The sequence below is a fragment of the Meles meles genome, chromosome 10 (assembly GCF_922984935.1).
Source record: "Meles meles chromosome 10, mMelMel3.1 paternal haplotype, whole genome shotgun sequence".
Lineage (NCBI taxonomy): Eukaryota > Metazoa > Chordata > Mammalia > Carnivora > Mustelidae > Meles > Meles meles.
The window spans coordinates 6,165,803-6,179,616 of NC_060075.1; positions in this window are offsets into that span (position 1 = coordinate 6,165,803).

Below are 13,814 nucleotides of genomic sequence, written 5' to 3' on the forward strand. Positions count from 1 at the left end.
AGGAGCATAGTAAGTGACAGTGGGATGTGGCCGTCAGAGCTCAGCCCCTCTGTTGAGGAGGACTCTGCCAGCCCAGGACTCCAGCAAACCCGATCCGGAGAGGCAGACAGAAAGAGGTTAGTCTTAGGACCCTCTGTGGCTTTAACCACCGCTTCCCGCCAGCTTGGCTAGCTGCCTACTTTCTTTCTGCCCAAGGTGACAGACAGTGACGACAGTAGATTTCAATGTCCCTGTCCTCATTAGGGAAACGGAGAAGCAGCCTTCCTCTCTCCTCCCAGAGTTGTAGAGCAGCCAGCGTGCAAATTTTCCCAATGACACAACGTAAAACATAAAGACGAAGAGCACCCCGTAGCCCCGGTATTCGCTTGTTCTAATCTGCCTTAAGTGTCTTGTGGAACATCCTAGGCGTGGAGGGTACCAGCCTCCCTCAGTGATGGTTTGCAAAATCCATGCATTCGCGGGGGAAGGAAACGTCACTGGCACACAGCCAACGGCCATCCCCCAACCCGCCCCTTTGGCAGGATCCCCTGACCTTGGCACCTCAGCTCCCTTCGTTTCTTCCTGGATACGAGGAAAGGGAGATTTTCTTCTCTTGTACCTTTTTCTCTTTTTAAAAATTGTGATAAGTTACACATAACATAAAATTTACCCTCTTGAGTGTATTTACTGCTCAGCGACATGAACGTGTTCATAATGTGCAGTCGTCCCCACTCTCCATCCCCAGGACACCTTCACCTTGTAAAACCGAACCTCTGTCTCCGTTAAACTCTCACTCCCCATATTTCCTCCCCCGGCCCCCTGGCGGCCATCATTCTATTTTCTGTGTTTGTGATTTTGACGACTTTAAGTGCCTCATGTAAGCAGGATCACACCGTATTTGCCTTTTGGGGACCGGCTGATTTCACTCAGCCGAACGGCCCCCAGCCTCATCCCTGCTGCGGCAGAAGTCAACACATCTTTCTTTCCTAAGGCAGAATAACAGTTCTCCCTATGTGTACGCCGTGTTTTGCGTATCCGTTCCTTGGTTGACAGTCGTTTTGCTGTTGCGCACATCTCGCTGTTGTGAGTAACGCTTCTGTGAATGTGGATGCCCACCTTTCTCTTCCAGACTCTGATTTCGATTCTTTTGGGTAGGCACCCAGAAGCAGAATTGCTAGATCATATAGTAACTCTATTTTTAAGTTTTGAGGAAACACGATGCTGTTTTCCATGGCGGCTGCACCATTTTATGTTCTCACCGAGAGTGCATGGATGGACTCCTGTTCCTCCACACCCTCGACACCATGGGCTGCTTCCTGTCTTCTCCTAACAGGTGTGAGGGGCTTCCTCACGGGAGTTTTGATTTACGCTTCCCTAACGCTTGGCGACGTAGAGCATCTCTTCTTGTGCTTATCGGCCAGGTGTGTGTCTTTGGAGAAACATCTAGACGAGTCCTTAATCCAAGTTGTTTGTTTTTTTGGTAAGACTCTTAGTTTTGGGAGCTCTCTGCGTATTCTGGATATTAACACCTCATCAGATATATGATCTGTAAATATTTTCTCCCATTCTCTGGAGAATCTTTTTACTCTGTGGATAGCGTGTTTGGGTGCACGAAATTAAAAATTTTTCATGAAGCCCAATTTGTTTGTTTTCTCTTGTGAACCTGTGACTTTGGTGTCTTGTCCAAGCGATCAGTGCCAAAGTCAGTGCCTTGAGGCTTTTCTGTTTTGCCTGCACATTGGTTTACGCCGTTCCCCAAGCCTTCTCTTAATCCTTCAGCATCTCCAAGGCAGTGGTTTTAAGGTCTTTGTCTCGTGTGTCTGCCTTTCGGTCTGTTTCAGGGACAGATTCTGTTGGGCTCCTCCTTTCCTTTGAATGGACTATACTTTCCTATTTCTTTGCACGCCTCCTGATTCCGTTCTTTTTTCCCCCTGAACACTGGACGTCTAAGCTGATAATGTGATAGCTCTGGAAATCTCCCCCTCACCAGGGTTTGGTGGATTTTGTTAGTGTTCTTTTGTTTTTTATTGTTGTAGGCTGTCTCTGTGCCAAGATCAGCCTGAGGTGTGGACCTCAAGTCTTCCCAGGTCTTTTCTGGGCCTTTCCCTGGACACGCACCATCACTTTCTAATTTCCCTGTATAAGCAGTTGCTTCTGAACGTCCTCGTCTTTAATGCCTGGCTCCTGAAAGGGGAAGAAGTGAAAAATCAAGGGTGGGGGTAAGGGAGGGGGAGGGGAACCTACCATTTAAATCTCCCAAAGTCACTTCAGCCAGAGGGGGGCTGGGCTGGAAACAACGGGGCGGGGGAGGGGGGGAGGTTGCAAGCAGTGCGGCAGTCAGAGATCAGAGCACGGAGCCCCCGTGTTTGGAAGACAGGGTCCTCTACGGCCCACCCTGACTTCACAAGGCTGTAGGCAGCCGCTCCAGCCCACGCGCATGGGCACTTGAGCCACTGGCCCCACGCGACTACTTCACCACGTACAGGCTTTATTTATTTTTATTTTTTAAAAATATTTTATTTATTTTTTGACAGACAGAGATCACAAGTAGGCAGAGAGGCAGGCAGAGAGAGAGGAGGAAGCAGGCTCCCTGCAGAGCAGAGAGCCCGATGCGGGGCTCGATCCCAGGACCCTGGGATCATGACCTGAGCCGAAGGCAGAGGCTTTAACCCACTGAGCCACCCAGGCGCCCCTCACGTACAGGTTTTAAAAACTCATATGGGGTTTTACACATAGGATGTCCCTACTCGTGGGAAGCATCCTCCATCCCTGTCCTGGAGGGACCCAGTTTAGCCCAGACGGAGAGAAGTGACGCCTGCCTGCTGCACCTAGACCTCGTGGGCGCACCTGTGGGGTCCGGTGTGCAGACCGGAGGGCGGCCGTGAGAGGACACGGCTGTGCATCGGGCTCTCTTGAGTTTGATACGGGGACTGCCACTTACTAGCTGTGCGACTGTGGCGCATCATGTAAGCCCTCCCAGCCTCGTCCCCTCGTTTGTAAAATGGGGGAAAGTACCAGCACCTGCTTCCTGGGCAAGCCCAGGGCAAGCTGTGAAATCCCCAAGAGCAGCGCGTGGGGACCTGGAGCTGCCAGCTATCGTCTTAGAACCCCGAGAAGGACTCGCATTTGCGCACTGAGGTCGCAGTTCTACAGAACGGTTAATGATATGCAAAGCGTTGTCGGTAGAAGATTCGCCGACGATGTCAGCGTTTGTTTAAAAATGTTCAGAAACTTGCGTAAGTGAAGACTGAGGGGAAGTCTATCGACGTGAGGGATTATAGGTGATTCTGAACCATCTGCTTTGTATGTTTCTTTGTATGTTTGCGTGTTTTCAAATATTCCCCCAGGGAGGCCATGATTACTTTTATAATCTTTGAAACAGGTTTTATGGAAACAAAGAATTCCGTGTGACTCAGCCGCCAAGGCTGCCAAGAAGGTTTATGCGTTCTTTGGCCGCGTTAGTGGGAATTGGGTGTCCAGAGTCGGAGGGACGCCCGCAGGATTTGACACCGGCCAGACCCTGTCGAGATCAGCGTTCTGTTTCGCCCTGGGCAGAGGTAACCATGGGGACCTTAAATGTCATGGCTCAACAAAAATGTGCCAAGTGTACGAAGGCCTTTAAATCTAGAGGAAAGCAGGGCCAAGCAGGGACAGTGGCCTGGGAGCCACTGGGGAGCCCCAGCCTGGTGGGAGGCCTGAAAGGGGAGAGAAGAGAGGGACACAGAGATGGGGAGGGAGACAGAGAGACAGACAGAGGGAGGAGAGGAATATCAGCTTGGGGAGGGGGCTTCTGTTGAAGTCCACCTGACTCTGGGACTCCTTCATTGTTTTTCTCATGCCTGCTGCCTGACACGTACTTCCAGATGTGGTCCTTCCCCACCCAACCTGGAGGGTGAGTCTGAGCCACTGAATTCTTATAGACCCTGCCCACTGCCCCGTGGTCCTTGGATCTGACCAATGGGTGTCCTGCCAGGGAGTTGGCAGACCAGCACGAGGGGCAGAATCACCCCCTCCGCACACTTGGGGGGCCTCGAACCCTGCAGCTGGACTGCTCCCTCCAGATGAGGATGAACTTCACCCCCAAGGGCTCAGGCACAAGGCCTGGGCCTCCACCACTGGCTGCGCCCCCGACCTGAGTCCAGAGGATCTGTAAGTCAGAGCACATCTGTCCTTCTGCCCTGGCTGGTCCCATAACCTGCCTTCCCTGGGAGCGATGCCCAAATAGGTTTTCAAAGCAGTCTCTGCTTCTCAGCCTTTTCAAGCTGTTTCATCACTTGCAGCCAGAGAGGTCCTGGGTAATGCAAAATGACAGACGGCAGAGGCGGACACAGGAGCTACAGTGAGAGGCCCTGGGGAGAAGGTGGCCTGTGAAGGACCTTGTGAAAGATGTGTGCCCTAGAGGCCCAGCGCCTTGGCCAAAGTCTGCTGTCCCTGCTGGCTCTCTCTGTCTCTCTGTCCCTGTCTCTGCCGCTGGCTCTCTCTTGTCTCTCTGTCACTGTCCCTGCTGGCTCTTTCTCTGCCTCTCTGTCACTGTCTCTGCAACTGGCTCTCTCTGTCCCTCTGTCACTGTCTCTGTGGCTCTCTCCCATTTTCTCAGCCCCAGTGTCTGACTTTGGCCCCTCCTTTCAAGGTCCCTTCTCCGCACCTCTTCCTCGTCCCAAGCCTCCAGAGAGACGTCCCCTCGGTCCGCCCACCCTCGGTTCACCTGCCCCAGCCTACCTGCCACCCTCCCATCCCGAGCTGCCCTTTCTCCCATCCGGGGGTCAAGGCCCCCCCCCCCCCAGTATTCAACGACAGAACCCCCCCCCCCCAGGGTGCTGGCCTCACCTTCAAACCCAGGCTGAAGTCCCACCCGCTTCTCCCCCTTCTCCCTTCTCTACATCACCTCAACACGCCCAGTACCTTACCTCCTGGATTGTTCTGGAATTTGCCTCCCAGCCTGGCTCTGATTTAGTCTCGTACCATCTCTTGCTTGACCGTTTTCGGAACTAAATGACCTCTCAGCCTCCACTCTTACTCCTCCCCAGCCCGCCCTCCTGGGTGAGATTGCACAATCCCGTTGTACCTCTGCCCCCCGGGGAGGGGGGGGTCCTGCCAAGCGCCCCAGCAGCCGCGAGTAAATCCCGAGACTGAGGCCGGGGGCCTCCGAGTCTTCATAGTCACACTGGTTCTTGCAGGTCCCTGCTCCGAGTGTGACATCTCTGTCCTCGGGGTCTCTGCTCGGGCTGTCACCGTCTGAGTCCTTCCCTGCCTGCCTGGTCCATGCTGCCTCGTCAGTGAGACAGACTCTTTTCCAGACCCTCCTCTCGGCCGTCTGCGCCCCTGCACCTCCAAGCACTTGCGGAGGAAGGGTCTCTGGTTTCCACAGGATTCCGGTGATCTCCTCCGACATCCGGGCTTCCACAGGATTCCGGTGATCTCCTCCGAAATCCGGGCTTCCCCTAAGCCACAGGTGCATCAAGGGCCGGGGACTCTGTACTGTGGTCTAGAGCCAACCGCCCCTGTTCTCTGCAAATACCAAAGGAAGCTGCGGGGTTCAGGAAGGAAGGAAAGGCCACCGAGCCCTGTGTGGCCGGGCGGGCTGTGAGTGCCAGGACCAGGATGAACGCCTGCGGGAGTCCTGCTGTCACACACCTGTCCTGGCTGCAAGGCTCTTCCTCCTTCCCCTGGACCTGGGGGCCGGGAATTGTCCTTCGGGGTAAAAGCTGCCTGGTCTTTGGAGAGGTCACCAAACCTGGGACTCCGCTGTCCAGCCTGAGGGTCAGGAGCAGGTTGGGCGGCTCCCTCCAGCACAGAAAGGAGCTATCTTTCCCAGCCCGGAGTGGAGACGCATCATCCATTAAGTGCTTGCTCTGTTCCAGCCCTGGGAGGGGTCCCCCCAGGGTGGCAGAACGAGCCCTGGGCTTCAGCCTAGCAAGGCAGTCAGGTGAGCAGGCCAGGAAACGGGTGCCGAGTGGCGAGAGCAGCCAGGCAAACCCAGCTGGCCCGGGAGCACGGAAGACGGCTGGGTGTTCTCCAGGCCCCGTTCTCACACGGCTTCTCTCTTGGGGGCGGGAAGTCCATGCAGACTGAGGAGACTGCTGGAGGCTAAGTACTTTCCGGTGCTGAGGCTGAGGGAAGCAAACTGCTGTCACAGTGTGCCGTGGTGTGGCTTCCAGAGAAAGGGCTGGGACGGGATCAGCTACACAAAAGGCCACGAGAGGCAGACTCAGGGAGAGGCAACGGGAGGTACAAAGGGCCTGAGGTTCTGGTCCTGGGGGAAATGCGGATGCTGACACCCACCTGCGCTAGTCAGCTATTACCATAATGATGCCGCGTAACAAGCAGTCCTCGGACTGAGCGACTGAGCCCAGAACCAGTCTTTCTCCTCAAACTCAAGGGTCTCAGATGGCTGTTGTCCGGCTGACCCAGGGTGGACATGGTGGACCGCTAAGCTCTGGGCTGTGGGAGCCCGAGTTTGGACCGAGTTCAGGTGTGCTGTGCCTCTCTGTTCTGGGACACAGGCTGAAGACGTTCTGGGGGAAGCTCTTCTTACCTCAGCAGGCAAGGAGCCAAACCACACCGGCACGTTTAATGGTTCTGTTTGTGTTCTGTCCACTAACATTCCATTGGCCAACGCACGTCACATGGTCTAGCTCAGCTTCAGTGGAGGAGGTGCATCCTGGAGAAACGTGAATTTTTGCTACATCATGTGAAAGATTGTCATGTTTCATGTTTGGATTTTCCCCGAGGACAGTGGGGAGCTACTGAGGCTTTGATCAGAAGGGGTGATGCTGTTTGATGGATTTTAGAGCAATCCTTCTGGAAGCACAGTTGAGGATGGGCTGGAGGGGGAGAGACAGGGGCATACCTCGGGCTGGGATGATGAGCAGGAAGTCACCGTGGGAAAGTCAAGGTGGCGTGAATTCAAGAAACTTTAAAAAAGTGGTCTATAGGATAACGAGATGGAGTGCGGAGGGGAGGGAAGTGCTCAGGACGGCTTCCTGGTTCTTGGCTTGGGTGACAGGGACGAGATGATGAGAGCCTCCCGCTGGGGAGCACAGAAGGAGCAGGTGGCTGGGGAGAGGGGCAGGGAGGGGGGAGCAGGCTTGGGCATGTCGGAGGTGACGTTCTTATAGGACATGCAGGTGGATGGGCAGATCTTGGAGTTTGGGAGGAGAATCTGGACATGGGACATGCATTTGGGAGTTATGTCAACAAAATTAGCCAGTGAGGGAGTCCTCAGTCGTCCCAGTTCCCAGATATGCTTTGCTGGTCTAAGGGAATTTTCAGTGGCGTACGGTAATATGCGGCTGATATCGCTAGTTCCTTTCAGCAATCCGCTCCCGCATTCTTCTTCTAAACTGAACCCAGATATTATGTGGGGCTAGCAATACTCAGGTGAAATACTCCAGGCTCCAGCCAGTGAGTTGTCAGTGGAAGTATTGATTCTGAATTCTGGCTCAGTTCCTTAGAGCATAAGGCCATGCCTTTCTCTATCCCACAGCCTGGTCGTTAGATTGGATGGCTGGAGCACTAGCAGCCACTTTGGACTAGGAAGCTGGGAGCCATATCTTAGGTGGCGGCGATGAAAAGAAAGGCTGCATCTGGGACACCTTCATGGAGCTCCTATGCCAGCGCTGAGCTGCTTTTTACATAGAAACGAATAAAACCTCTCTTGTCCAGCCGCTGTTATGTTTTTTTCTGTTAGATTCAGCTGAACTTGGTCCTAATGAAAATATTACGATTCTGCGGTATTCGGTGAAGCTATAGCTTGCACCTGGGGGCATTTCCAGTTCGCCTCGTTCGACGTTCACCTCTGCAGGGCCTGCCGGAGCCGCCGGCGAAGGTGTGCTGCGCCACCTGGTGGACACACGGCACACAGCATCCTTTTCGTTGAAGGCACAACGCAGAGTTAGGAACCGCTGTCTGCCTTTCACCAGCAGCGAGCTGCCTCCGCTCGCTAATTTGATCTCAGCCTTGAGGCATCTTTTAGCCGGCGACAAAGTGCGTGTTCCAGAGTCCTGAATGTCCGTGGACCTCCGAGAAGTCCAGGAATTCCTGAGTGTCCTGAGTCAGTCAGGTCAGGTGTGCTCTGAGAAGCCCCTGGGGGCTGATTCTATTTGCCCAGGCTGGCGGGGCTCCCCCCGCCCCCCGCCCCCGACCCTCCCCGGGTTGAGGGCTTCTGTACTAAATAAAGGGTTCCATGTGACCTCTCATTCTGCCGCCTCTGGTCTCAGAACAACAGTTAAAGCAGGAGAGGAGGGAGGGTGATGACTCACGGCCTCGCTGAGCAGGAAATGAACACCGAGGGAGCCTAACCTGGGAGCCGGCTGCAACAAATGGGTTTGCGGTCATTTGAGCTGTTGGCAAAGTGGGCTCCTGTGGGCGAGCTTATTAATGCTTCCTTCTGCTGACCGCTGGTACGGACCCGAAATGGCAGCACTGAGTTCAAACTGCAGAAATGAGTCTTAGAGTTTCAGAAATTCCAGAGATTTGGTGGCAAGACCCGTGGCACCTGGGCGCACAGGTTTACTCCCAGCGGGGTGTGTGACCAGTGCCCCTTCCTTTCTCTGGGCTCCCCTGGGTGCATAGGGTGGCCTTCAGTCCTAACCGTGAGCTGCCGCTGGGGCCTTTGTAATGAGCGTGACCCTAAGTCACGAAGGGAGGCAGCAGAGGCTTTTGGGAGGAGCACAAGGAAGGTCAGGAAGATGGTTTCTCCGGCTTTTAGCCCAGAGCCCAGGGGGAGCTCCTGCCCTTTTAGCGGTGGGTGGTGGGCTGGGGAGGCGGGTGCTGTGTGGGCCGTGGTGGAAGGTAGCAGACAGATGAGCAGCCTTGGTTTCCCCAGGTGGGGCCCGTAAGGCCAGAGTCAGGTGGGCTGGAGAGGAGAGGATCGGGGAGACCAAGCGGCCCAGGGTCACAGGGAGTGGGGCAGTAGCTGCTGAGAAGACTGAGTTGCAGGAGGAGATGAGATCGGGCTGGGGGCATGAGAAGCATCCCCAGTCCAGAAGCTTCGCGTCCAGGACTGGAAGGAAGGAGCTCAGAGCCAGCCTGGCATCTGATGGCTGAAGCACTGGGTCTCCCATCTGCATCTCCCAGATGCGCAGGTGTGTTGCAGGGCTGGGACCAGGCCTGGCCCTGACCTGCCCTGGGCTGCTGGGGTTAGAGTCCTACTTCCCGGAATCAGGACCCAGACCACCAGGAAGCCCCTGCTGCCTACCTCTTTTTCCTTTTTATTCTTAAAATGACAACGATGAGAAAATGCTTAGAGGAAACTTAGTATCTATTGGCTCTGAGACAAAGGTTTCTATGTGCCCTCGTTCCCATGTCTCCCCAAAGCTCTCCTTGTACAGCTGAGGCTTGCTTTCCCTGAAAAGCCTCTAAAAGCAACAGGTTCTCCTTTCCCTGAATTTTCTAGCTTCCTCTGTGTTATATAAAGCAACTTAGTTCACTCAAGGCTTTCTCTATTTGCATCTCCACCTGCGGCAGAGCAGCCACAAACAAAACCACATTCTGTTTTACTTGGGGAGGAAATGTGCTTGGGCTGGAGCAGGGGGGAGGAGAGAGGGGGTGGAAATCCTGGTTTTCGCTCTTCTTTTCTCTTGGTGGGATCTCTGTAGTCTTTTGCAAAGCAGGTTGGGGGCGGGGCGGGGGTGTCTCTTCCCACTCAGAACCCAGCCCTGTGCCTCTCCTTCTGTCAGAGCTCTCCTGAATTGACAGCTTTGCCAAGCCTGGCATGGGGGCGCCCGCCAGCGTGTCTTCCCAGGAAGAGCTGTGACTTTGGTCCTGTCTTGGGGGAAGATGCCCAGGACCAGCCCCCTTTTCCTAGGGTCCGAGCCTCTGTCAGGTGCAGGTGGATGGACGTGTGTATAACAAGGATCTGTCTGCTGGGGACATCTGCCTCTCTCCCCATCCTCGAGAGAACACACACAGAGATGTCTGGGCAGCTCTGAGAGCTTCCCTGTTGCTGACCCTATATGCTGGGATCTGTGAACTGTCAGAGGACCTTGGGTCAGCTTGACCATGTGGGAGGCAAATTACAAGACATGTCCATGATCTGGGTGGAAAGACCTGCTCACCCCAATGGGTGCGGTCTGGGCTCCTCCTCCAGGAGATTAGCCCCAAGGACCACTGACTGGACGTGACTTTGGGTCCAGATCACCCTGGCATTGTGTGAGCATCACTGGTCCTGTTTCCCGGGGGGCCAACAAGGCCAAGAGCCAGTTTACTGAACAATTGGAGCTCAGTGGGGTGCAGAGGGGAAATGGAGTGTCCCCTCTCCATCTGCTGCCTTTTGACTTGTTCCACTGGTCCAGAGACCCTCCCCTGGCCCCTCTCCTCTGTTCTGTCACTCTGGGGACAGGCCCCGTAGCTGGGGTTCTGCCAGTGGGAAGCCCTGGTGGTAGACTGGGTGGGGAGGGAGAAGGTGGGTCTTTGTTCTCCTCTCTCTCCAGTTTGGGTCCCGCGGTCTGCAGGGGTCCGACTTCCACCACTGAGCCTGGCTGTTGGGTCTTTTCCTCCCACTGTCCCAGCTCCTGGGCTGGAAGATTTTCCCTGTTATGGACGGCTGGTTCTTTCATCCTGGCCTTAATCACCATGGGGGCACATTCTACCATCACCGTTTGATTATGTGATTACGTTCAGGTATTAAACAGCCTCATCAAGTTAATTTAAAATTTCTGCTGGACATCCAGTTCTAAGTTTTCCCCTCCTTCCAGTTCAGCCTGACCCCAGGTCCAAGGGTCCTGGCCTGGGGATGAGTCAGGTTGGGTTCCCCTCCCTGCCTGCTCTTCTGCTCAGGCTCCAGGGGGCCAGGCCAAGGTGGGATGGGGGTGGAGAGAAAATTGCCCTACTGTGGTGGCCTGTTCTGTCTGTCCTTGGGCTCTAGATGGCAGGTGGCCATGGCAATGTGAAACCCATTGGTTGAGAAACAGGTAGAGAGCAGTGAGCTGTATGGGGACCCTCTCCTCCTGGGTGAGGGGCTTATCTGCAGGGAGCAGGAAACTCGTGGTTGGAGCTCTGGGGTCATGTGATGCTCAAAGATGTCAGAACAGTACATGAAACTCTAGGTCTTAAAATACACGGGGTCTTACGTGCCCCATGTTGTCAAAAGGCCCATTCTTTTGGGACTTTTCTGGTCCTTGTTCTCATCCTTCTTGGCTCAGTGGTTTGGGCCACTGCCTTCGGCTCGGGTCGTGGTCTCAGGGTCCTGGGATCGAGTCCCGCGTCGGGCTCTCTGCTCGGCGGGGAGCCTGCTTCCCTCTCACTCTCTCTGCTTGCCTCTCTGCCTACTTGTGATCTCTCTCTGTCAAATGAATAAATAAAATCTTTAAAAAAAAAAAAAAGAATTAACTACTCCTGCGGCAAGGGCCCGGGCATCTGCTCAGGCCCATGGTCAAGGGTAAATCTGCTCGGTTATGTCTTGGCCACACATGCTTCGGGCAATGACCTGCCTTGTCAGCCCAGAGTCTCCTGCCGGGTCACCGACACGGAGCTGCGTCACTGTCCTGCTGACACTCCTTGCCTCTAGGACGTGGATGGCTTCCCGACCACGCCTGGGAGTTCCAGGGTCGAAGCAAAGCAAATCCCCTGTCCGGCTCCGGCTTATCCGGGGAATTTTCCACGTCAGGCGTTGTACTTCTTGACTCCAGATTTTCCACTTGGTTCTTTTAGTGATGAATTTTAATATATTTTATTTATTTATCTGAGGCGGGGAGGGGCAGAGGGACAGAGAGAGACTCTCAAGCAGATTCCGAGCCCAGTGTAGAGTCTGATGTGGGGCTCAGTCCCGTGACCTGAGATCATGACCTGAGCCGCCACCAAGAGTTGGACGCCCAGCCAACTGCACCACCCAGGCGCCCCTCCAGTTTTTTGTTTAAATAGTTTCTATCTCTATAGTGATAGTCTCTGTTTGCTGGGACCTTGTTACAGCCTCATTTACTTTTTCAAGCATGTTTCCTTCTGCTCTTTGGATGCACTTCTAATGGCTGCTTTGATAGTTTTGCTAAGTTCTCCATCTGGGTCCCCTCATGGATAATTTGTTTTCTGCCTCCCCCTTGTGTACGGGGGTCACTCTTTCCTGTTTCATTGCGTGTCTCATAATTTTTTGTTGTTGTTGAAAACTGATCCTTTTAGATGATATTCTTTTTGTTGTTGTTAACCTGTGGGTTAATAATGGAATTTGCCAGATGTTAGAATGATGTTAGGGTATAGGATACTCATGATAGGCATAACTCAAGGAAAGTAGGATGAGGGGGAAAAAAGAGAATTTTTAAAGCATAGTGAACAGCTTCTCCAGGAAGGCTGAAGGTTAATTAAAATTAAAAAGTTTCCAAGCAAATGCGTTTCCTGGCTCCCCTTCAGAAGGAGTTATTGTCTACTGAACTACTAACCCTTCTTACAAAGATTAGATGTTTGTCCCCCTAGTGCTAAAAAATTTGCTCTCTTCCTTTTTCTGTTGTGGACGTTCATAATCTTTTGTGTTTTGGTAGTTCCAGAGTTTGAAACAATGCTCAGATAATTTCAAAAATTTAAGAAAATGGCTAAGATAAAAACTGTTGCTATTTTAAATATCGCATCCGTTGTTACAAAATGCTGCGTCCAATTCCTATGTTTGTCCTAACAGTGTTCAGATGAAAAGCTTAAGATTCACCTTCTCACTGCCGTACAAATAAAAGTTATTTCAGTGGGTTCCTGGAAGATTAAGGCCAGTGCGGGTTTTGGTTGCTTGGCTAACATCCCTTGGGCACCAGGGAGCCCCCGCCACAGCCACGCCTTCGTACCAGATTCCAGGGTAGGAACAGGCAGTCCGAACAATGGCGGAGGAAAGCAAGGTCACAGTGAAGGTTAGCTAGGGGTGGGTCCCCGAGCCTAGTGGGCGAGCCCATCTAGACTACAGTAGATAAAGGAGGTGGGGGGCTGTGCTGTGAGCCCCTCTCAAGTCCAAACTCAAGTCTCAGATAGTTCCACCAGTGGGGTGCATGGTGTGGAGATGGGGGAGTGATGGCCACCCCTCCCCCCCATTTGGGTGGATGATGAAGAAGAACAGGAAGGAGAGGGATAGGCCAACTCCCCCAGGTGGGAATGGCACCAAGTCTTCGTTCAGAAGTGTGATGCAAAGGGGAGAGAAAACCAGCCACATCTGTGGGCCGATTATTTTCCCCATGGCTTCTCTTGGGGATCAGAGGAGAAAGTCTGGGGAGCGGTAGGAACCCAGGAGGAAGCAGCCTGCCTTATCAGTTCCAGCCGGGAACAACAAGGATCCCTCCCTTCCTCCCTCCCTTTCTCTTCTAACATTTAGATTTACATGTTTTCGAATGGGTAATACATTCTCATGATTAGGAAATGAAAACAATTCAGCAAAGGAGAGGAGAAGGCGGGGAGTCGGTGCACTCCCCGGGGCTTGCTTTACACTAAGGACTCCTGCTTCCTCCCCTGGGTGGTCCACCTCCCCCATGATCTTGAGGCGCTGCTGTTGGAATGTGTGTGTCATCCCCTCCCCCACCAAACTCCTATTACAATCCCAACACTCGTCATTGTATTAGGACTTGGGGCCTTTGGCAGGAGCTTAGGTCAGGAGGACAGTCTCCCTCTCCGGGGTGCCTACCTCCGCAAGCTCTTTGCCTACGGGTGCAGAGATGTCCCGGGCTGTAGGATCACCGGGATGGCATTGTGTGGCTGTGCGTTGTTTATTCAGACCCGAGGGTCTCTCTTGTAGACGGACGTCTGGGTCGCCTCCAGACTCCGCTATTACAAACGGCACCGCAGTCCCTCACTGCTTGCTCACGTCTTTCCTCTGTTTGTAGGGAGAGCGCTGGGACAGAGTCCCGGGAGCGGGTCAGTGTGTCGCAGGGTAG